The sequence below is a fragment of the Bos mutus genome, unplaced genomic scaffold, assembly GCF_027580195.1.
Source record: "Bos mutus isolate GX-2022 unplaced genomic scaffold, NWIPB_WYAK_1.1 CTG317, whole genome shotgun sequence".
NCBI classification, from domain to species: domain Eukaryota; kingdom Metazoa; phylum Chordata; class Mammalia; order Artiodactyla; family Bovidae; genus Bos; species Bos mutus.
This window is the reverse complement of record NW_027219807.1, coordinates 42,077-68,464: the sequence shown is the minus strand read 5'-3', so window position 1 is coordinate 68,464 and position 26,388 is coordinate 42,077. Positions and strand designations below refer to the sequence as shown.

Sequence of the window (26,388 nt, the reverse complement as noted above, 5' to 3'; positions counted from 1 at the left end):
ACAACAAAACATGAATCCGGTTAACACCTAACTGACAGAAATCTACACACTCAGTGCTTCACAAAAGTCTATTTTCAGACCAAAAAAATAAACAAAAACACTGTTTACTTCAGTGTCTCTTGTACACAATATAATTGCATTTTAACCAGGAGTTATTAAACACACAAAAGAGTCATGAAAGTAAAGCATCCAGGAAACTAAGATAGTCTGCACTTGCTGTAAGATTTCCTTTGCCCTAGAGACAGTGACTCTAGCCAATTAAAACAGACAAACAAACCAAAACACACACACACACACAAACAAAAACAAAACAAACATAACTTGAAAGACAGAAAGAGAGACAGAACGAAGTTGACATCAAAAGAAAGGGAATAGATTTATGTCTTAGAACCATTAAAAGCCCTTTTCCCTGCTTTTTAAATGTGAGGCCCCATATTTACATTTTGTTCAGTTCAGTTCAGTTCAGTTCAGTCACTCAGTCTTTTCTGACTATTTGCGACCCCATGGACTGCAGCACTCCAGGCCTCCCTGTCTATCATCAACTCCTGGAGTTTACCCGATTGAGTCGGTGATGCCATCCAACCATCTCATCCTCTGTCATCCCCTTCTCCTCCTGCCTTCAATCTTTCCCAGCACCAGGGTCTTTTCAAATGAGTCAGCTCTTCACATCAGGTGGCCAAAGTATTGGAGTTTCAGCTCCAACATCAGTCCTTCCAATGAACACTCAGGACTGATTTCCTTTAGGATGGACTGGTTGGATCTCCTTGCAGTCCAAAGGACTCTCAAGAATACTGGACCCCAAAACTGTGTAGCCACAGGGTGCTTATACCCTTCACTGTGGACTGGGGAAAAACATGGAGGGGGCAGTTTGAGTTTGGATAGGGAGAAGAGAAACAAGAGTTAATTAACTAAAGGAATGGAGTCTGGGACCAACAGGTGAGGAGCTGGGCAGAGTCACCTGGGGACACAACAGGTGGAGGAGGAGAGGAGAAAGCTCAAAAGAGAAAGAGGATGAAGGGAAGAGGAGGGAGACAGAGGCTAAAAGTGGAGGAGGAGGGAGAGGGACCTGAATGGGAAGAGTGGGAAGAGGACTGGAAAGAGAAATGGAGCAGAGCCCCTGATTCTTCAGCTCAACGTCTATAGCAGAGTTGATCCTAGTCAGGGGGCAGGAAGCAGCTGGTAATTGAGTCGTGGCCCTACCATGGATCTGCAGTTTCCCCGGCCACTCCACTCCTGAGCATAAACTCAGCTATGATGGATGAAGGACAGATCTGAAGGAGGAGAAAGGACAGGGGCTTCTCAGGAGCTGCCTAAGGAATTCTGAGAACTAGAGAAGCTGAAGAAAAGCAGAACCAGAGGTCAACTTCAAGGGCTAAAAGTGGGGCCAGAGGGAAGGTGACCATGACCTGGGGGGGGGGGGAGGGGGGAAATTGGGAGAAAATAGGTGGTCATATAAGTCACTGATAACTATGTGCTCCCTGGATCAAGAAACTCCAGAAGAGAAAACCAGAATAGGTGAGATAAACCCTAATTAGAATTCAAGTTGACAGGATACAAGGGAGTCAAGTATTCTTCCCTGGGTGACCAGACCTCCCCGGGTTCCTCCCTCTTGATTCACTAGTGCTTAGGCCATCAGAATTCTCCTGTTCTTTCTAACATCTCTTATTTAGTGCTCCTCCAAACACCAAACACCGTCACAACTCTTGAATTCCTTCTCCTCAGGACCCAGATGTGAGCTTCACTCCCCACACTGTCTCACAGGCTCATCAAACATCCTTCTCCCTGCCCAAAGAAACCCCAACTTCCCTTCTAGAGAAATCCACTGCCTCTTATACCAATTTATCTTTTACTGACCTCATTTTCCCTCCCACTCTGCATCAAGTTTTCCCTTGCCTTTTCCTTCTTCAATCATTTGATCTGTGTGCTTCTCACCCACCCTAACCCTGGCCACAGAAAATATTTTCCCAAAAGGAGCTTTGGACTGAGAGTCAAGATGAACTCCTGAGTGGATACCTGCTGGACATGGTGTATTGGAGAAATTATATCAGCATTCTGAGTTCAGTTTTCTTATCTGTAAAAATGACTGAGTGGGGAAAAACTGAGCGTTTTCTAATATGAAATTTGGCTCCAGGATTTTTGGTCCTTACTGGACTCCTGCTCTTTCCCACCTGTGTGTTCTCTTTGCCACTCTACTCTCTCCTTCTTTCTCACTCTTCTGTGTTTTCCTAGTCATTCCTCTAAGCCTTTATCTCAGCCCCCAGTCCTCTTCTCCATCTTCTTATTGTCCCTACCCATTCAACCCAATTACAATATTCCTTTCTAACTCACTTTCAAATCTAAAGCGTTGTTTTATCACGATTGTTAGATTTCTGTGTATAAAAACATGAAACACAGTTATGAATTCTTTTTTCTTTTTGTTAGAAATATTGTTCAACAAATGCCAGTACTATGTTCTTAATTTTTATTTATTTATTTTTTCGACTGTACTAAGTCAAAGTTGCTTTGCATGGGCTTTCGCTAGTTGCAGCGGGTGGGGGCTACTCATTGTGGTGGGTTTTCTTCTCGTGGAGTATGGGTTCTAGGTGTGACGGCTTCAGAAGTTGCAACGCACAGGCTCAGTAGCTGGGGCACATGGTCTTAGTTGCTCCATGGCATGTGAAATCTCCCAGGACCAGAGATTGAATGCATGTCCCCTACACTGGAAAGCAAATTCTTATACATTGTGTCACCAGGGAAGTCTATAGTTATGGATTCTATTTCTGGCAAGATGGCACATTGTATAACTTGAATAGACTAAGAAATTCAAGATTAAAAAAATGTCTTTTCATTCTTTTTTTGAACACATAGCTGCCCTCTTGATGAAATAAGGGAATCAAACATAGAAAAAAACAGACACCCAGAGATACAAACAGGAAATGATGCTCAGGCATACAAGACATCCTGGGTATTCCCTAGGGGGTTGGCTATTGCAGTTACTTGGATCAGGAAGCAAGGCCTTGGGACTTCCCTGGCAGTCCAGTGGTTAAGACTCTGTGATCCCATGCATGGGGAATGAGTTTGATCCCTGTTTGGGGAACTAAGATCTCATATGCTGCTGCTGCTAAGTCACTTCAGTCATGTCCAACTCTGTTCAACCCCATTGACGGCAGCCCACCAGGCTCCCCTGTCCCTGGGATTCCTCAGGCAAGAACACTGGAGTGGGTTGCCATTTCTGCACAGATAGCCAAAAAATAAAAAAGGAGACAAGGCCTTGAGACTTTGTCTCAAATAAACTGAAATTTGAAACTAAGTTTCCTGCTATACACTGGTCTCAGCAACAAAATGGACTAACAAATATCTACCTAATTGTCAGGGAAGGAAGTGTGCTTAGCTAGGTATTCACTGAACATTGGCTGGTTTGCTTGCTTCTCATTCTGAGAATTACTAACCACAAGTCTGAGACTGGAGCTCAAAAATATTCTCCTTGTGTGATCTTAGAATACACAAACCAAAAAATTAAAAGATTATTCCAAGTTTGTGATATCTCTGTTTCACTTGGTGAATGAAAATTCTGGAGGGCCCACCTGCTTGTGGGATCTTAGGTCCCAGGCCCAGGACTGAACCTGGGCCATGGGCAATGAGAGCACCTGTTCTAACCACCACACTACCAAGGAATTCCCAACACTAGGTAAAATTTAAAGCAAAGTTTATTTTGAGGATGCTCAACACAGTCTGTAAAAAATTCCTACAAACAAAGCCTTTCCAAATATGAGTGCATAATCCAAAATTACAGGATATGGAGAGAAATGATTCAGCATAAAAGAAAGTAGACAGACAAACAAATAAAGGCTAGATCCCTCAAGAAATCACACACTGACAAAAATTGTATTTTTAAAGCTTAAAGATGTGAAAAGAAACAACACCAGAAGAGAAAGTGACATCAAAAAACTCCAGGAAGATTAAGCTTCTAGACATGAATATTCCAAATACTGTAATTTAAAACTTGATTCATGCATTAAGCAAAAAACAGAGAAAGAAATTTTTGAATATTTCTAAATTAAGAGAGCTGAAGGATTTTTTATAGCACAAGACAGAGCTAAATAGCTGTTGAGTACAAAAAAAAAACTTAAGAGATATGAACACTAACATGAAATCCAATATAAGTCTAATAGGAAATTCATTAGGAGAGAATACAAATAATGAGCAGAGCAAATATTTGATGAAACTGTGGCTGATAATTTTAAAGAATCAATTAAAGGCATAAATCTTTAGATTCAGGAAAGACAAAAGCTCCAAAGCAAATTAATAAGTTTGAAAAACAATGTTTATTTTTCATAGTGAAGAACAACACAGAATTGTAGGCAGGTTAGAATATAAATCAATTTAAACCAAAGCTCTTTCCTTTAGATTTCCATATGTCTTAATTCAATCAGTATTTAATAAATACCAAGGGACATGCTGAACACTAAGATGAGAAATGGGAGAATACAGAAGCTCTAGAGAAAGAAACAGGTAAACCAACCATAAATGTAGAGAGTATTTCCCTTGTGAGAGAAAGTACAGGGATACAATGAGCCTCATTAGGTCCTCATTAAGTCATTTTATCTATAGTTGTGCTGCTTACATGGTCTTGTTCATTCAGAGCCCCAAATACTGGCTACCATAACCAAGCAGGAGCAGTGAGATTGTACCTCCATGAGAATGTTTCAAGTGGTTTTCAATTTGGAAACTGATGGAGATATCAAGATATTTGAGATTGAACCTACATAATGAGCACCATGTATAACACCTGGTATGTTAGATATCAACTTCTAACTTCTCTGCAGGAAACTGATGAGAATCTTGGACAGTCAGAGAACATTTTCTTGGCCATAGTGCTTTCTGGATTTTACTTGTTTCAACAATCACTAGGTAATATGGATGATAATTAACACATTTATTAGGTGCCTGTTCTTATACCAATTGCATTTGATACCCTTTTTTTCCCATTGTATTTTTGAGGACATTTATAATTAGATAGGGGACCTACCTGGTGGCTCAGATAGTAAAGAATTTGCCTGCAATGGAAGACACCCATGTTCACTCTCTCGGTTGGGAAGACCCCTTGGAGAATGGAATGGCACCCAACTCTAGTATTCTTACCTGGGGAATTCCATAGACTGAAGAGCATGGTGGGCTACTGTCCATGGGGTCCCAAAGAATCAGACATGACTGAGTGACTAACTCTTTCATGATCAGATGGATAGTAGGCAAAGATGATTTTTGCTCTGTGCCTACTCAGAATTCACCTTAAGAGCATCCTCTATAAAAACTGTTTTAAGACAATGTTGATTTTAATATGTTATGAAAATTCTATATTTTTAACTATTATTCTACAAAGCTTATGTGCTTGTTTACTTGTCTACTTTGCCTCATGACTAATCATCTAGAAGAAAAGTTTGCCAACACTGCATGTATTAGTTTGCTAGTGTTGCCATAACAGTTACCACAGACTGAGTGACTCAAACAACAAAAATTTCTTTCTCACTGATCTAGAGTCCAGAAGTCCAAGGTCAAGTTGTCAGAAGGTTTGGTTTCTCTTGAAGTCTCTCTCTTCAGCTTATAGATGGCCATCTTCTCACATCAGTGTCTTCACACCATCTTTTCTCTGTGCATGCACATCCCTTTTGATTGTGTATGTGCAAATGTCCTCTTCTTGTAAGGATACCATTCAGATTAGATTAGGGACCTCCGTAATAGCCTCATCTTCATTTAGTTACCTTCTTAAAAGGCCCTCTCTCCAAGTACAGCTGCATTATGAGACACTAGGCATTAGGGCTTCAATATATGAATTTTAGGAAGACACAATTCAGCCCATAACACCGGATACATTCACTTTCAAAATCTTCTTCACTTTACTTCTTACTGACTTTCAAATGTGTTTTTTTAACAGAAGTGTCTTATAGATATCCAGACTTCAGAGACTGTTGGTATGGAGTAAGAAAGAAACCTGTAACTTCCAAGACGTCTGTAACTCTGTATTATTTCTTATTAATAATTGTTACTCCAGTATTTACATTTAAATAGACATCTCTGCTTTCTAAAATGTAGAAATAATTCTGAATTTTCTTTATTTCTTTTTCTGACTTTTCTTCATGAAATATAAAAGAAAACAATACATTTTCTTTTTGAAATGTAGAAAGTAGAAAGAGTCACTCTATTGGTTATCAAGACTTATAATAAACCTCGAGTAATTAAAATTACTACATTGCAGGGACATAAGGATAGATTTATAGAAGAAAGGATCAGAATAAGGGGCCCAAAGACAGACCTATGTATATACAGACGGGTTCCAAGGGGTTGCAAAGAGTCAGACATGACTTCAAAACAAAACAATATATACATAGGGACACATATTACACCATAATTAATACTTCATATCAGTGTTATTAATCAATAACTAACACTGAAAATGCAGTTTTACCTCCATTTCACACCACACACAAAAATCAAGTCTAAGTATATTGTACTGTGTGCTCAGTCTTGCCCAACTCTCTGTGGCCCTATGGAATGTAGCCCACCAAGCTCCTCTGCCCATGCAATTTTCCAGGCAAGAATATTGGAGTGGGTGCCATTTCCTACTCCAGGGGATCTTCTCTACCCAAAGATCAAACCCACATCTCTTGGGTCTCCTGCATTGGCAGATGGATTCTTCACCTCTAGCACTACCAATAGCTTTGACTAGTCTGTCTAGTCAAAGCTATGGTTTTTCCAGTAGTCGTGGATGAATGTGAGAGTTGGACCATAAAGAAAGCTGACCACTGAAGAATTGATGCTTTGACCTGTGGTGTTGGAGAAGACCCTTAAGAGTCTCTTGAACTGCAAGGAGATCAAACCAGTCAATTGTAAAGGATATAAGCACTGAATATTCATTGGAAGGACTGATACTGAAGCTGAATTCCAATACTTTGGCCATCTGATGTGCAGAACTGACTCATTGGAAAAGACCCAGATGCTGGAAAAGATTGAAGGCAGGAAGAGAAGGGGATGACAGAGGATGAGATGGTTGGATGGCATCACCAATTTGATGGACCTGAGTTTGAGCAAGCTACAGGAGTTCATGATGGACAGAAAAACATGGTCTGCTGCAGTCCATGGGGTAACAAAGAATCAGACATGACTGAGCAACTGAACTGAACTGAGCACCACCTGAGAAGTCCCAAGTATAGTGTAGATATAAATACAAAAGGTAAAGTAATTAAGTTTCTTAAAGATAAAATAGTAAAGTGCTTTGCAAGGTGGGATTCCCAGATGAGCAGAATCAGCATCACCTGGAAGTCATGAGAAATTAAGTTATTAAACCTTTTCCCTGACCTAAAGAATTAAAAACTCTGGAGGTTTGTCTCAACAATATGTACTTTAAAAAGGCGGGGAGGAGCCAAGATGGCGGAGGAGTAGGACGGGGAGAACACTTTCTCCCCCACAAATTCATCAAAAGAACATTTAAACCCCGAGTAAATTCCACAAAACAACTTCTGAATGCCGGCAGAGGACATCAGGCACCCAGAAAAGCAACCCAACTCTTCGAAAGGAGGTAGGAAAAAATATTAAAAACAAAAAAAAAGAGACAAAAGAGGGAGGGACGGAGTTCCGTCCCGGGAAGGGAATCTTAAAAAGAGAGAAGTTTCCAAACACCAGGAAACCTTCTCACTGCCGAATCTGTGCTGAGCTTTGGAAGCACAGAGGGCAACATAACAGGGAGAAAAAATAAATAAGCAATTAAAACTCGCAGATTGCGAGCCCTACGGTAACTCCCCCAGCGGAGAAGCAGCGCAGACGCCTGCATCCGCCATTAGCAAGCCGGGCTGGGCAGGGAGGCGCGGCGTGGGCTGCATCACTGAGAGTAAGAATCTGGCCTGAATACCCTGAGCGCTATCTGAGCGAAATAATTTGGGCTAGCAAACCAGACTGTGGGATATCTACCACGTGAAAAGCCAGCCCTAACCTAAGACCGCCAGGCCCGCGCACAGAACAAAGGACTGAACAGAGATAGCCAGCTGCAGATCTTCCCCCTCCGGTGACAGGCAGCCAGAGCCGGAAGGGGGCAATCGCAGCCCCAGAGAGACATTATCTATAAAACTGTAAGCAGGCTTCTTTGCTAACTAAAACTTCTTGGGGGTCTGGACGGTCAACATCTGCCTGAGAAGGTGCGCCGGTTTTAACACCCAGATAACCGAGTGGCGGGGAGGCGATAAGTCGCAGCATTGGCGCTCGCCAAACACCTCATCACCTGAGCTGCTCGGACCTGGGAAGAGCACAAAACGCAGGCCCAACTGAGTCTGCGCCTCTGAGGACTGCCCGAGTGCCTGAACCTGAGCGGCTTGGACCTGGGAGGTGCATGCAGCCCAGGGCCAGCCTCGGATTGTTCCCGCGGAACAACCTAGAGTCCGAGCAGTGTGGACAGGGGAGGCTACACGCGCCGTGAGCAGGGGCAGACCCAGGGTGGCTGAGGCACTGCGAGCCCACGCCAGTGTTATTTGTTTGCAGCATCCCTCCCTCCCTCCCCACAGCGCGACTGAACAAGTAAGCCTAAAAAAAAAAAAAGAAAAAAAAGTGTCCTCCACCTTGCCCTTTGTGTCAGGGCGGAAACCAGATACTGAAGAGACTAGCAAACAGAAGAAGATATAACAGAGGGAAACGCCTTGGAAGCTACAGGCAATAGATCAAAACCCTGTGGTTACTACGGACTACATAGGAAGGGGCCTATAGATCTTGAGAAATATAAATCTGACCAAGGAACTAGCCAAAAATGAACTGAACCCACAACACCCACAAAAAAAAAAAAAAAAAAAGTCCTAGATATATTTTTTATTATTTTTACGATCATTCTTTCCTTTTTTTTTTAATTAAAAAAATTTTTTAAGTCCTCTATTGTTCTTTAAATTTCACTTTTATAACCTATTACTTTGCAAAAAAAAAAAAAAAAACCCTATTTTTTTTTTCTTCAGCAAACTTCATATATATATATATTTTATAATTTTTTGACCTTGTTTTTTGTTGTTTTTGTTTTTGTTTTTTTCTTCTTTTCTTTAACATTGTATTTTTGAAATTCCAAACTCTACTCTAGATTTTTAATTTTTGCTTTCTGGTATTAGTTATCAATTTTGTACCTGTACTTTCTTTATAATTTTCGCGACCTTGTTTGTTTTTGTTTGTTCGTTTTTTCTCTCTTTCTTTTCCTTCTTCTTTTCTTTAACATCGTATTTTTGAAATTCCAAACTCTACTCTAGATTTTTAATTTTTGCTTTCTGATATTAGTTATCAATTTTGTACCTGTACTTTCTTTATAATTTTCATGACCTTGTTTGTTTTTGTTTGTTCATTTTTTCTCTCTTTTTTTCCTTCTTCTTTTCTTTAACATCATATTTTTTGAAATTCCAAACTCTACTCTAGATTTTTAATTTTGCTTTTATGTATTTGTTACCAATTTTGTACCTTTAAGGACCCAATCTTCAGGACCCATTTTTCACTAGGGAGTGAGATTACTGGCTTGACTGCTCTCTCTCCCTTTGGACTCTCCTTTTCCACCAGGTCGCCTGTGTCTCCTCCCCTAACCCCTCCCTACGCTACCCAACTCTGTGAAATTCTGTGTGTTCCAGACGGGGAGAACACTTAGGAACTGATTACTGGCTGGATCTGTCTCCCTCCTTTTCATTCCCCCCTTTTATCCTTCTGGCCACCTCTGTTATCTTCCTCCTTCTTCTCTTCTCTGTATAACCCCGTGAACATCTCTGAGTGGTCCAGTTGTGGAGTGCACATAAGGAAGTGACTACTGGCTAGCCCACTCTCTCCACTATTGATTCACCTCATCTCATTTGGGTCACCTCTAACTCCCTCCTCCCTCTTCTCTTCTCCATATAACCCTGTGAACCTCTCTGAGTGACCCTCACTGTAGAGAAACTTTTCATCTTTAATGTAGACATTTTATCAATGGTGCTGTATAGAAGGAGAAGTTTTGAAACTACTGTAAAAATAAGACCAATAACCGGAAGCAGGAGACTTAAGTCCAAACCCTGACTCCAGGGAACTCCTGACTCCAAGGAACATTAATTGACGGGAGCTCATCAAATGCATCCATACCGACACTGAAACCAAGCACCACACAAGGGCCAATAAATTCCAGGGCAAGACATACCAAACAAATTCTCTAGCAACAAAGGAACACAGCCCTGAGCTTCAAGATACAGGCTGCCCAAAGTCACCCCAAAACTATAGATATCTCATAAATCATTACTGGACATTTCATGCACTCCAGAGAGAAGAAATACAGCTCCACCCACCAGAACACCGACACAAGCTTCCCTAACCAGGAAACCTTGACAAGCCACCTGTACAAACCCACACACAGTGAGGAAATGCCACAATAAAGAGAACTCCACAAACTGCCAGAATACAGAAAGGACACCCCAAACTCAGCAATTTAAACAAGATGAAGAGACAGAGGAATACTCAGCAGATAAAGGAACAGGATAAATGCCCACCAAACCAAACAAAAGAGGAAGAGATAGGGAATCTACCTGATAAAGAATTCCGAATAATGATAGTGGAATTGATCCAAAATCTTGAAACTAAAATGGAATCACAGATAAATAGCCTGGAGACAAGGATTGAGAAGATGCAAGAAAGGTTTAACAAGGACCTAGAAGAAATAAAAAAAGAGTCAATATATAATGAATAATGCAATAAGTGAAATTAAAAACACTCTGGAGGCAACAAAAATAGTAGAATAACAGAGGCAGAAGACAGGATTAGTGAATTAGAAGATAGAATGGTAGAAATAAATGAATCAGAGAGGATAAAAGAAAAACGAATTAAAAGAAATGAGGACAATCTCAGAGACCTCCAGGACAATATTAAACGCTACAACATTCAATCATAGGGGTTCCAGAAGAAGAAGACAAAAAGAAAGACCATGAGAAAATACTTGAGGAGATAATAGTGGAAAACTTCCTAAAATGGGGAAGGAAATAATCACCCAAGTCCAAGAAACCCAGAGAGTCCCAAACAGGATAAACCCAAGGAGAAACACCCCAAGACACATATTAATCAAATTAACAAAGATCAAACACAAAGAACAAATATTAAAAGCAGCAAGGGAAAAACAACAAATAACACACAAGGGAATTCCCATACGGATAACAGCTGATCTTTCAATAGAAACTCTTCAAGCCAGGAGGGAATGGCAAGACATACTTAAAATGATGAAAGAAAATAACCTACAGCCCAGATTATTGTACCCAGCAAGGATCTCATTCAAGTATGAAGGAGAAATCAAAAGCTTTTCAGACAAGCAAAAGCTGAGAGAATTCTGCACCACCAAACCAGCTCTCCAACAAATACTAAAGGATATTCTCTAGAAAGGAAACACAAAAACGGTGTATAAACTCGAACCCAAAACAATAAAGTAAATGGCAACAGGATCATACTTATCAGTAATTACCTTAAACGTAAATGGGTTGAATGCCCCAACCAAAAGACAAAGACTGGCTGAATGGATACAAAAACAAGACCCCTACATATGTTGTCTACAAGAGACCCACCTCAAAACAGGGGACACATACAGACTGAAAGTGAAGGGCTGGAAAAAGATTTTCCATGCAAATAGGGACCAAAAGAAAGCAGGAGTAGCAATACTTATATCAGATAAAATAGACTTTAAAACAAAGGCTGTGAAAAGAGACAAAGAAGGTCACTACATAATGATCAAAGGATCAATCCAAGAAGAAGATATAACAATTATAAACATATATGCACCCAACACGGGAGCACCACAGTACATAAGACAAATGCTAACAAGTATGAAAGGAGAAATTAATAATAACACAATAATAGTGGGAGACTTTAATACCCCACTTACACCTATGGATAGATCAACTAAACAGAAAATTAACAAGGAAACACAAACTTTAAACGATACAATAGACCAGTTAGACCTAATTGATATCTATAGGACATTTCATCCCAAAACAATGAATTTCACCTTTTTCTCAAGCGCATGGAACCTTCTCCAGGATAGATCACATCCTGGGCCATAAAGCTAGCCTTGGTAAATTCAAAAAATAGAAATCATTCCAAGCACCTTTTCTGACCACAATGCAGTAAGATTAGATCTCAATTACAGGAGAAAAACTATTAAAAATTCCAACATATGGAGGCTGAACAACACACTGCTGAATAACCAACAAATCACAGAAGAAATCAAAAAGAAATCAAAATTTGCATAGAAACGAATGAAAATGAAAACACAACAACCCAAAACCTGTGGGACACGGTAAAAACAGTCCTAAGGGGAAAGTTCATAGCAATACAGGCACACCTCAAGAAACAAGAAAAAGTCAAATAAATAACCTAACTCTACACCTAAAGCAACTAGAAAAGGAAGAAATGAAGAACCCCAGGGTTAGTAGAAGGAAAGAAATCTTAAAAATTAGAGCAGAAATAAATGCAAAAGAAATAAAAGAGACCATAGCAAAAATCAACAAAACCAAAAGCTGGTTCTTTGAAAGGATAAATAAAATTGACAAACCATTAGCCAGACTCATCAAGAAACAAAGGGAGAAAAATCAAATCAACAAAATTAGAAACGAAAATGGAGAGATCACAACAGACAACACAGAAATACAAAGGATCATAAGAGACTACTATCAACAATTATATGCCAATAAAATGGACAACGTGGAAGAAATGGACAAATTCTTAGAAAAGTACAACTTTCCAAAATTGGACCAGGAAGAAATAGAAAATCTTAACAGACCCATCACAAGCATGGAAATTGAAACTGTAATCAAAAATCTTCCAGCAAACAAAAGCCCCGGTCCAGACGGCTTCACAGCTGAATTCTACCAAAAATTTAGAGAAGAGCTCACACCTATCCTGCTCAAACTCTTCCAGAAAATTGCAGAGGAAGGTAAACTTCCAAACTCATTCTATGAGGCCACCATCACCCTAATACCAAAACCTGACAAAGATGCCACAAAAAAAAAGAAACTACAGGCCAATATCACTGATGAACATAGATGCAAAAATCCTTAACAAAATTCTAGCAATCAGAATCCAGCAACACATTAAAAGATCATACACCATGATCAAGTGGGCTTTATCCCAAGGATGCAAGGATTCTTCAATATCCAAAATCAATCAATGTAATACACCACTTTAACAAATTGAAAAATAAAAACCATATGATTATCTCAATAGATGCAGAGAAAGCCTTTGACAAAATTCAACATCCATTTATGATAAAAACTCTCCAGAAAGCAGGAATAGAAGGAACATACCTCAACATAATAAAAGCTATATATGACAAACCCATAGCAAACATTATCCTCAATGGTGAAAAATTGAAAGCATTTCCTCTAAAGTCAGGAACAAGACAAGGGTGCCCACTTTCACCATTACTATTCAACATAGTTTTGGAAGTTTTGGCCACAGCAATCAGAGCAGAAAAAGAAATAAAAGGAATCCAAATTGGAAAAGAAGAAGTAAAACTCTCACTATTTGCAGATGACATGATCCTCTACATAGAAAACCCTAAAGATTCCACCAAAAAATTACTAGAAATAATCAATGACTATAGTAAAGTTGCAGGATATAAAATCAACACACAGAAATCCCTTGCATTCCTATACACTAATAATGAGAAAACAGAAAGAGAAATTAAGAAACAATTCCATTCACCATTGCAACGGAAAGAATAAAATACTTAGGAATATACCTACCTAAAGAAACTAAAGACCTATATATAGAAAACTATAAAACACTGGTGAAAGAAATCAAAGAGGACACTAATAGATGGATGGAGAAATATACCATGTTCATGGATTGGAAGAATCAATATAGTGAAAATGAGTATACTACCCAAAGCAATTTATAGATTCAATGCAATCCCTATCAAGCTACCAACAGTATTCTTCACAGAGCTAGAACAAATAATTTCACAATTTGTATGGAAATACAAAAACCTCGAATAGCCAAAGCGATCTTGAGAAAGAAGAATGGAACTGGAGGAATCAACCTACCTGACTTCAGGCTCTACTACAAAGCCACAGTTATCAAGACAGTATGGTACTGGCACAAAGACAGAAATATTGATCAATGGAATAAAATAGAAAGCCCAGAGATAAATCCACGCACCTATGGACACCTTATCTTTGACAAAGGAGGCAAGAATATACAATGGATTAAAGACAATCTCTTTAACAAGTGGTGCTGGGAAATCTGGTCAACCACTTGTAAAAGAATGAAACTGGACCACTTTCTAACACCATACACAAAAATAAACTCAAAATGGATTAAAGATCTAAACATAAGACCAGAAACTATAAAACTCCTAGAGGAGAACATAGGCAAAACACTCTCCGACATACATCACAGCAGGATCCTCTATGACCCACCTCCCAGAATATTGGAAATAAAAGCAAAAATAAACAAATGGGACCTAATTAACCTTAAAAGCTTCTGCACATCAAAGGAAACTATTAGCAAGGTGAAAAGACAGCCTTCAGAATGGGAGAAAATAATAGCAAATGAAGCAACCAACAAACAACTAATCTCAAAAATATACAAGCAACTCCTACAGCTCAACTCCAGAAAATAAAACGACCCAATCAAAAAATGGGCCAAAGAACTAAATAGACATTTCTCCAAAGAAGACATACAGATGGCTAACAAACACATGAAAAGATGCTCAACATCACTTATTATCAGAGAAATGCAAATCAAAACCACTATGAGGTACCACTTCACACCAGTCAGAATGGCTGTGATCCAAAAGTCTACAAATAATAAATGCTGGAGAGGGTGTGGAGAAAAGGGAACCCTCTTACACTGTTGGTGGAATGCAACCTAGTACAGCCACTATGGAGAACAGTGTGGAGATTCCTTAAAAAACTGGAAATAGAACTGCCTTATGATCCAGCAATCCCACTGCTAAGATCAAACCCACACTGAGGGGTCTCCAGAAGGGAAAGAGGATTCTTCACCTCTAGCAATGGATACCCCAATGTTCTAGTCTGTCTAGCAAAGCTGTTTATAAGTAGTCATGGACATGAATGTGAGACCTAGATGTCCATCAGCAGATGAATGGATAAGAAAGCTGTGATACATATACCTGTGGTGTATTAGAAGCCATTAAAAGTCTCTTGAATACATTTGAATCAGTTCTAATCAGGTGGATGAAACTGGAGCCTATTATTCAGAGTGAAGTAATACTGAAGGAAAAACATAAATACAGTATACTATGTAACAGAACTATATATGGAAAAGAGAAAGATGGTAAAAATAACTCAGGAAGAGAAGACAGACAAAGGAGACACTGATGTATAGAACAGTCTTGATGGACTCTGTGGGAGAGGGAGAGGGTGGGAAGATTTGGGAGAATGGCATTGAAACATGTAAAAAGATCATGACATGACTGAAACTGAACTTGCTGAGCCCAGGTCCCAGATATAGTGTATGCTGGATGCAAAAGGCTGGTGTTTCTGGACGGATAAAAGGGATGGTATGGGGAGGGGAGGAGGAGGAGGAGGGTTCAGGATGGGCAGAACACATGTATACCTGTGGAAGTTCATTTTGATATTTGGCAAAACTAACCTTTTTATGATCTAAAGAATTAAAAACTCCAATAAAATTGAAAAAAAAATAAAAAAAAAAAAAAAGCTTCCTGATGATTCTGATGTCCACACAGGTTTGAGAACCAGAGACTGAGACTATTTCATCCAGGTTTGGGTAAATAATTTACAAGAGTAGAATAAAATAATCATAAATAAAGATATCAATGAACTGCAATCCATTAATAAGGAATACTTTTCATCAAAATGCAACTTGAAGACAGTGAAGAGTATCCAGAGACTGGTAGATATACTTACAATGCATATCAAACAAAAGACTAGTATAAAAACTTATAAAGAACTTCAATTCAGTAAGTTAAATACTGAATTGTTTTTCAATATGGTGGGAAAAACTGGTGGTGTGGTCTCCTCCTCACCACACACACAAACACACACACACACACACACACACACACACACACACACACAAATAGCTAAAGCCTTAAACTGGTACTCCACAAAAGAGTGTATCCAAATGGTTAAGGGGAATGTGAAAAGATGTTAAGTACCATTAGTCAACAGGGAGAAATGAAACAAAATAACAGTTGGATGCACTACACATCCATCAGAAGGTTAAAATTAAAAATGTTAATATATCAGTATGATTGAGGATGCTAATAGGATGGAAGATAGACTGGTATAAACACTATGAAAATCTGTTTGTCAGTATTTATTAAATATGAAAAGTGTATATAAACTGTGAATCAGCAATTTCATTTATATGTATATAAATATAAGAGAAATGAGTGTTTATGTTCACAAAAGATGTGCAAAAAAGTGTTCAAAGCAGCATTATTCAATATAGCTAAAATCTAGACATAATTCAAATGTTTATCTATAGGACAACAGGTAGATTGTGGTATATTCACACAATGAAATACTACATAGCAATGAAAAACAATAAATTACTGCTACATGTAACAACATGAATAAATCTCATAAAAATAATGTTGGGGAGGCGATCCTAAGATGGCAGAGGAATAGGTCAGGGAGACCACTTTCTCCCCCTCAAATTCATCAAAAGAACATTTGAACTCTGAGTAAATTCCACAAAACAATTTCTGAATGCCAGCAGAGGACATCAGGCACCCAAAAAAGCAGCCATTGTCTTCAAAAGGAGGTAGGAAAAAATATAAAAGACAAAAAGAGAGACAAAAGAGGTAGGGAGTCTGCAAAAGAGAGACGTTTCCAAACACCAGGAAACACTCTCATGGCCTGGTCTGTCTGTGGTGAGCCTTGGAACCACAGAGGGCAGCATAACTGGGAGGAAAAATAAATAAATAATTAAAACCCACAGATTACGTGCCCAACAGTAACTCCCCCAGTGGAGAAGCAGAGCAGACGCCTACATCCACCACTAGCAAGCCAGGGCTGCGCAGGGAGGTGCAGGCTGCATTACTTAGAGTAAGGATCGGGCCTGAATGCCCTGAGGGCAATCTGAGGGAACTAACTTGGGATAGCAAACCAGACTGTGGGATAGCTACCACGTGGAAAGCCCTAACCCGAGACACCACCAGGCCCGCTCACAGAACAAAGGACTAACTAGAGCTACGCAAAAAGCCCTAACCTAAGACACGATCAGACCCACTCACAGAACAAAGGACTGAGCAGAGCTAGCCGGCTGCAGACCATCCCCCTCCAGTGACAGGCAGCCATAGCCAGAAGGGAGCAATCGCAGCCCCAGAGAGACATTATCTACCAAACTGCAAGCAGGCTTTGTTGCTAACTAAGACTTCTTGAGATTCTAGATGGTCAACATCCGCCTGAGAACGTGTGCCAATTGTACACCCAGAAAACCGAGCCAGGGACAGGGAGGATAAGTCACAGCGACCATGCTCACCAAACACCTGGTCACCTGAGCTGCTCGGACCTGGGAAGGGCACAAACCACAGGCCCAACTGAGTCTGCCTCTCTGAGGACTACTCGAATACCTGAACCTGAGCAGCTTAGACCTGGGAAGTGCATACAACACAGGGCTGGCTTCAGACAGTTCCCAGCAAAGCAACCTAGAGCCTAAGCAGTGTAGACAGGGAAAGCACACAAGCCGTGAGCGGGGGCAAACCCAGTGTGGCCGAGACACTGTGAGCACACACCAGTGTTATTTGTTTGCAGCGTCCCTCCCTCCCCACAGCACGACTGAACAAGTGAACCTAAAAAAGTGTCCACCACCACCCACTTGTGTCAGGGCAGAAATTAGACACTGAAGAGACCAGCAAACAGAAGAAGCTAAACCAGAGGGAACCTCATTAGAAGTGACAGGTGCAATAGATTAAAACCCTGTAGTTAGTACCAACTACATAGGAAGGGGCCTATGGATCTTGAGAAATATAAGCCGGATCAAGGAAGTATCCGAAAATGAACTGACCCCACAATACTCACAACAACTCCAGAGAAAGTCCTAGATATATTTTTACTATCATTCTTTATTTGTTTTAATTTTTTTTAATTTTTTAAGTCCTCTATTACTCCTTTAATTTTCACTTTTATAACCTACTATTACTTACAAAAAGAGAGAGACCCTATATTTTAAAGCAAACTTCATATATATATATATATATATATATATATATATATATATATAAAATCATTTTTGTGACTTTGTTTTTGTTTTTTTTTCCTTTCTTTTTTTGAAAGAAACAAAAATCCAACCTCTACTCTAGATTTTTAATCTTTGCTTTTTGGTATTTGTTATCAATTTTGTGCCCTTACAAATGCAATCTTCAGTACCCATTTTTACTTGGGAGCGAGATTACTGGCTTAACTGCTCTCTTCCCGCTTTGAACTCTCCTTTTTCTCCACCAGCTCACCTCTATCTCCTCCCTCCCCCTTCTCTTCTCTACCCAATTCTGTGAATCTCTTTGTGTGTTCCGAATGGTGAAGAACACTTAGGAACTGATTACTGGCTAAATCTCTCTCTCCTTTTGATTCTCCCCTTTATCCTCCTGGCCACCTCTGTCTCCTTCCTCACTCTTCTTTTCTCTGTGTATAACTCTGTGAACATCTCTGAGCAGTCCAGACTGTGGAGTGCACATAAGGAAGTGATTACTGGCTAGCTTTCTCTTTCTCCTTTTGATTCCACCTCATCTCATCCTGGTCACCTCTATCTCCCTCCTCCCTCTTCTCTTCTCCATGTAACTCTGTGAACCTCTCTGGGTGTCCCTCACTGTGGAGAGACTTTTCACCTTTACCCTAGATGTTTTATCAACAGTGCTGTATAGATGGAGAAGTCTTGAGGCTACTGTAAAAGTAAGACTGAAAACCAGAGGCAGGAGGCTTAAGTCCAAATCCTGAGAACACCAGAGAACTCCTGACTCCAGAGAACATTAATCGACAGGAGCTCATCAAACGCCTCCATACCTACACTGAAACCAAGCACCACCCAAGGGCCAACAAGTTCCAAAGCAAGACATACCACGCAAATTCTCCAGCAATACAGGAACACAGCCCTGAGCATCAATATACAGGCTGCTCAAAGTCACTCCAAACCCACTGACATCTCATAATTCATTAGTGGACACTACATTGCACTCCAGAGAGAAGAAATCCAGCTCCATCCACCAGAACACCGACACAAGATTCCCTAACCAGAAAACTTTGACAAGCTACTATACCATCTACAGTGATTTTGGAGCCCAAAAAAATAAAGTCTGGCACTTTTTCCACTGTTTCCCCATCTATTTCCCATGAAGTGATGGGACCAAATGCCATGATCTTCGTTTTCTGAATGTTGAGCTTTAAGCCAACTTTTTCACTCTCCTCTTTCACTTTCATCAAGAGGCTTTTTAGTTCCTCTTCACTTTCTGCCATAAGGGTGGTGTCATCTGCATACCTGAGGTTATTGAGATTTCTCCTGGCAATCTTGATTCCAGCTTGTGCTTCTTCCAGTCCAGCGTTTCTCATGATGTACTCTGCATAGAAGTTAAATAAGCAGGGTGACAATATACAGCCATGATGTACTCCTTTTCCTATTTGGAACCAATCTGTTGTTCCATGTCCAGTTTGAACTGTTGCTTCTTGACCTGCATATAGGTTTCTCAAGAGGCAGGTCAGGTGGTCTGGTATTCCCATCTCTTTCAGAATTTTCCACAGTTTCTTGTGATCCACACAGTCAAAGGCTTTGGCATAGTCACTAAAACAGAAATAGATGTTTTTCTGGAACTCTCTTGCTTTTTTAATGATCCAGCAGATGTTGGCAATTTTATCTCTGGTTCCTCTGCCTTTTCTAAAACCAGCTTGAACATCTAGAAGTTCACCGTTCATGTACTGCTGAAGCCTGGCTTGGAGAACTTTGGGCATTACTTTACTAGCATGTGAGATAAGTGCAATTGTGTGGTAGTTTGAGCATTCTTTGGCATTGCCTTTCTTTGGGATTGGAATGAAAACTGACCTTTTCCAGTCCTGTGGCCACTGTTGAGTTTTCCAAATTTGCTGGCATATTGAGTGCAGAACTTTCACAGCATCATATTCCAGGATTTGAAATAGCTCGACTGAAATTCCATCACTTCCACTAGCTTTCTTCTTTGTGATGCTTTCTACGGCCCACTTGACTTCACATTCCCAGATGTCTGGCTCTAGGTCAGTGATCACACCATCGTGATTATCTTGGTCTTGAAGATCTTTTTTTGTACAATTCTGTGTATTCCTGCCACCTCTTCTTAATATCTTCTGCTTCTGTTAGGTCCATACCATTTCTGTCCTTTATTGAGCCCATCTTTGCATGATTCCCTTGGTGTCTCTAATTTTCTTGAAGAAATCTCTAGTCTTTCCCATTCTCTTGTTTTCCTCTATCTTTTTGCATTGATGGCTGAGGAAGGCTTTCTTATCTCTCCTTGTTATTTTTTGGAACTCTGCATTCAGCCCAAGACACATATTAATCAAATTAACAAAGATCAAATATAAAGAACAAATATTAAAAACACCAAGGGAAAAACAACAAATAACACACAAGGGGATTCCCATAAGGATAACAGCTGATCTTTCAATAGAAACTCTTCAGGCCAGGAGGGAATGGCAGGACATACTTAAGGTGATGAAAGATAATAACCTACATCCCAGATTACTGTACCCAGCAAGGATCTCATTCAAATATGAAGGAGAAATCAAAAGCTTTACAGACAAGCAAAAGCTGACAGAATTCAGCACCACCAAACCAGCTCTCCAACAAGTGCTAAAGGATCTTCTCTAGAAAGGAAACACAAAAAGGGTGTATAAACTCAAACCCAAAACAATAAATGGCAACGCCATCATACTTATCAATAATCACCTTAAACGTAAATGGGTTGAATGCCCCAACCAAAAGACAAAGACCGGCTGAATGGATACAGAAACAAGACCCCTATATATGTTGGCTACAAGAGACCCACCTCAAAACAAGGGACACATACAGACTGAAAGTGAAAGGCTGGAAAAAGATATTCCACGCAAATAGAGACCAAAAGAAAGCAGGAGTAGCAATACTCATATCAGATAAAATAGACTTTAAAACAGTATAATATATAGCAATGAAAAATAATGTTACTGCTGAATGTCACATCATGAATAAACCTCACAAAAAAGTTGTTGAAATATAGAAGACAGACACAAATAGGTCTTACTGTATGATTCTAGTAACATGAAGTTCAAAAGCAGAATCAAAATTAAACTCTGGACATAGAGATCAGAATATTTGTTGTTTTGAAAAGATGTTGACTGCAAGTGGAGCCCTAAGGGGCTGAAAATATTCTTTGACTGCAAGTGGAGCTATGAGGGGCTAAAAATATTCTTTATCAGGGCTAGGGGTTGTGTTTAAGTTCCTTCCAGAAAGCAGATCTAAAATAGGAAAGGTGAGAAAGTCAAAGGACACTGCAATGACAAAGGAAGCTTTATAGGTAAGACTTTACTTAGGGACATGATACCAGGTATTAGGAGTGGGAGACTTGGCAAGTACAACAGGAAAGAAAATCCAAACAGTGGTGTATTATCAGAGTGGTCACCACTCCAGAAAACTAGAATCTGATCCCACTGGAAGCCTCTGAGGAATTCCACAGACTGTGGCTCAGTGCTGTAAGCCTGAGGCCTACGAGGGGAGCACATATCCATGACCTGACTCATGTCCCAGAAGAGCCATGTTCCCCTGTGCACCAAGGAGTGTTCATTCCCCCACACTTGCAGTTTTGAGCATCAAAACATGATAAGCAGCTGCTCACAGATGTCCCAACCACATCATAAGAAAAGCCTTAGTGTAAAAATGCAGAAGATAGACAGTGCAGATGACGTTAGGTTCTCTAACCAATTTTCATCTTAGCAATGGCTGGGGAAAAAATACTGGGCTGAGAAGATGTGAAGCATAAGAAGGGTCTGACACGATCTGATTTTTCTGAGCAAACAAAAAATATATTCACAAGATCAATCAATTTTTTTCATAGGAAAACTTACAATACACCAGTCTGGTCAGTAACTGTTTATCTCCCAGTGACATCTAGTGGTGAAATATGAACATTCACAAGATTCAGTTTACAGCTTTTAATGGTGTCTAAAAGGAAATTCCTCAGTAAATTCTATGTAGCCTAGTTTCACTCCATTCTGAATCAAAAGCTCAGTACCTGATGTAGACAGACACATTCAGTGACAGCTATTCATCTGTTGGGACACTTATTTTAACCCACCACTTCAAGAAGAGCAGGCAAACTCACTTTGGTACCGTGTAATTAACTATCAGTTCATTAATGTGGGGAGCTTTATAGTAAGACTTTTCTGTAAGTGGAGACTTTTATCTGACTTTGGGCTAATTCCCCCGTATTTTTCCCATGGTTACAATCAGCCTTAAATGTGATCTCTACATTGCATTTGTGATCTAAAAAATCCTAATTTCTCCAGCTTTGGGGAGTCACTCTAGTTAAATCTTAAAATTAAAATATCTATGAGAAAGTATACCAAGTAAATTCCTTTAAGCCCATTTAATTCCATTATTTGCCAGCCTGTGCTCGATGCACGATACTGGATGCTTGGGGCTGGTGCACAGGGACGACCCAGAGGGATGGTATGGGGAGGGAGGAGGGAGGAGGGTACAGGATGGGGAACACATGTATACCTGTGGCGGATTCATTTTGATATCCCACATGTAGGCCCATGCACCACAACTACTGAGCCTGTGTTCTAAGACTGGCGAGGTGCAACCACTGAGCTCATGTGCTGCAACCGCTGAAGCCCTCACCCTTGTGGAGCCCATGCCCCACGAGAAGAGAAGTCATTGCAATAAAAGCCTGGGGCACCAAAACGAAGAGTGACCCCCACTAGCCACTACTAGAGAAAAGCCCAAGCAGCAACAAAGACCCAACACAGCCAAAAATAAATAAATAAAATTACTTTTTAAAAAAGAATATTACACCATGATCAAGTGGGATTTACTCCTGGAACGCAAAGATGGTTCAAAATACACAAATCAATAAATGTGATACACAACATTAACAAAATAAAAATTGAAAATTGTATGATGATCTTTATAGATTCAGAAAAGGCCTTTGACAAAATTCAACAACCTTTCATGACAAGGAAAAAATTCCCAAAAATTAGATACAGATGGAATATACCTCAACACAGTAAAGGCAGTGTATTACAAATCAACAGCTAAAATCATGCTCAATGTTGAAACCCTGAAAGTTTTTCCTCTGTGATTAGGTACAAGACAAAGATACATACTATTGACAATTTAAATCAACATAGTACCTGAAGTTTTCTGGCCAGAGCACTTAGATAAGGAAAAACTTAAAGGCATCTAAGTTAGAAAAGAAGTAAAACTGTATCTATTTGCAGATGACAATCGTATATATAGAAAACCCTAAAAACTCAACCAAAAAACTGGAACTAATAAACAAATTTAGTAAAATTGAAGGGTACAAAAATCAATATACAAAATATCAGTTGCATTTCCAAATATTAACAATGAACTCTTAGAAAAATAAATTAAGAAAACAATCCCATTTACAATAAAATTAAAAAGAATAAAACACTTGGGAATAAATTAACCAAACAGGTAAAAGATCAGTATATTCAGATCCATGAGACACTTGAGCCATGAACTGACACTCTGGCTAAGTGGCCAGAACCCACAGCTCCTCTCCTGGGGCAGAGCACACATTCAGCGCAGGGCATCCCTGACTCATCAGGGACATGAGGATCCAGAATTGGGGGCTCTCTAGTGGACAAAGTATTTTGAAACCCTGGAGAAGAAGAAAAATTCTCAAAAGCAGATGAAGGAATCTTTTGTCAGTGACCACAATGGAACAAGCATGCTGGAAATCATTGAGGGCTTGGGCTTGCCTACACTCCTTATCCTGTGCAGAGGGCTCGGGATCATTTTCTCACAGCACTTATCTTTTTCCTCACACACTTGGAGACCTTGATTCTTCATTGACTTTGCTTTCTTGATAGTTTCCCTGGTAACAATTTTGACCATTTTCTCTACATTTGTTCTCCTTAAGCATCTTGTAATTATCTTTGGGGCCGGGCTGTTCTATAAAATATACTGCAAGAAAATTTGATATGTCAGAATGCTTGTCTGGAAAATTCTTGAAAAATTCTTGAAAGTCAGTCTGGACTCAGAATACATTCCAGGCATCTCTTGTTTTCATGTAATTGACAGTGCATTTACTGCTGTTGCCATTTTGGCTGTAGACTTCCCATGTTTTCCTAGAAGACTTCCCAAAATTGGTGTCTATGGAATAGGAGCAATGGATTTTCAAATAGGAAGATTTCTTTTGAGGACTGCAATGATTTCTCCAAAGATTAGAAGAAAATATACAAAGGGTCCAGATTTTATTTTATGAAGTCACTGTACTATGGCCATTAGTCTTCCTAGGAATGGGATGATTAATTATTATAAGATCTGTAGAATCTCAGTAACATTTAACTGAGTATGGAGTTCAATGGAACATTTCCTTTACCTTAATAGTTGTGAAATTTATAGCATCACAGCTCTTGATTATTTTTCCCCTAAATAAACTCTTGATTGTGGCCATCAACATTACTGTATTATACCAACTAGTCTTGATTTTACCCCATTGAAGAGATTAATTTTGTATGGCACAGGGGTTGGTTTACTAAATGCCAACAGAGAAAAAAATAATCTCTACCTTGTGGTATATCACAGTACTCATGGCTAGTGTTCACACTATGTCAAATGAACTTAAAAAACAAATCACTTATCAAAGACTGGAAAAAGTAACATATAATCTGCTGACATCTATTGGCCTCTTCATATCACTTTACATAGTTCAGGCAAATGTAGAAGTAGCATCTTAAAGAATGGACACTTTAGCCTTTTATATTTGAGTAATTGCTTCTTACCTAATCCTCCTTAGTAGTTTAATACTGGGTGATATAATTTTGAGTTTTGCCAAATTTCTAATTAAGGGTACAGTATTACCATGTTCTTGGAAATTTATTCCATCACATGCTGCAAATAAAAAGCATTCAGAATATCCACTCTTTGAAGCTGAAAGAAAACCAACTCTTGGTTTAATCACAGCAATGAACAGAAACAAATTAATTTTTTCTTGCTGTCAAATGTAACAATGACAAAATCAACCTGTTAACCTGTTAGTCCATTGTGGGCTTTATTTGTGCTCAAGCATTACATCAACTGATGTCCATTGTTAAGCTTTATATTGTATATCAAGCTCCATATATATATATATAATTAAGCAGTTGATAACATACATAATATATATATGATAACATACATAATATATATACATATATATATGAAAGACTAGAGATCTCTTCAAGAAAATGAGAGATACCAAGGGAGCATTTCATGCAAAGATGGGCTCGATAAAGGACAGAAGTGGTATGGACCTAACAGAAGCAGAAGATATTAAGAAGAGGTGGCAGGAATACACAGAAGAACTATACAAAAAAGATCTTCATGACCCAGATAATCACGATGGTATGATCACTCACCTAGAGCCAGACATTCTGGAATGTGAAGTCAAGTGGGCCTTAGAAAGCATCACTATGAACAAAGTTAGTGGAGGTGATGGAATTCCAGTTGAGCTACTTCAAATCCTGGAAGATGATGCTGTGATAGTGCTGCACTCAATATGCCAGGAAATTTGGAAAACCCAGCAGTGGCCACAGGACTGGAAAAGGTCAGTTTTCATTCCATTCCCAAAGAAACGCAATGCCAAAGAATGCTCAAACTACCGCACAATTGCACTCATCTCACATGCTACTAAAGTAATGCTCAAAATTCTCCAAGCCAGGCTTCAGCAATATGTGAACCGTGAACTTCCAGATGTTCAAGCTGGTTTTAGAAAAGGCAGAGGAACCAGAGATCAAATTGCCAACATCCGCTGGATCATGGAAAAAGCAAGAGAGTTCCAGAAAAACATCTATTTCTGCTTTATTGACTATGCCAAAGCCTTTGACTGTGTGGATCACAATAAACTGTGGAAAATTCTGAAAGAAATGGGAATACCAGACCACCTGACCTGCCTCTTGAGAAACCTATATGTAGGTCAAGAAGCAACAGTTCGAACTGGACATGGAACAACAGACTGGTTCCAAATAGGAAAAGGAGTACATCATGGCTGTATATTGTCACCCTGCTTATTTAACTTCTATGCAGAGTACATCATGAGAAACGCTGGACTGGAAGAAGCACAAGCTGGAATCAAGATTGCTAGGAGAAATCTCAATAACCTCAGATGTGCAGATGACACCACCCTTATGGCAGAAAGTGAAGGGGAACTAAGAAGCCTCTTGATGAAAGTGAAAGTGGAGA

The 26,388-nt window shown here is 39.5% G+C and overlaps 1 pseudogene; it reads left to right on the top strand.

Moving 5' to 3' along the window:
* LOC138986962 (phosphatidylinositol-glycan biosynthesis class W protein-like) overlaps positions 1-25,198 on the top strand; it is a 29,426-nt pseudogene extending 4,228 nt beyond the window's left edge.
* Positions 25,199-26,388: the final 1,190 nt, after the last annotated feature.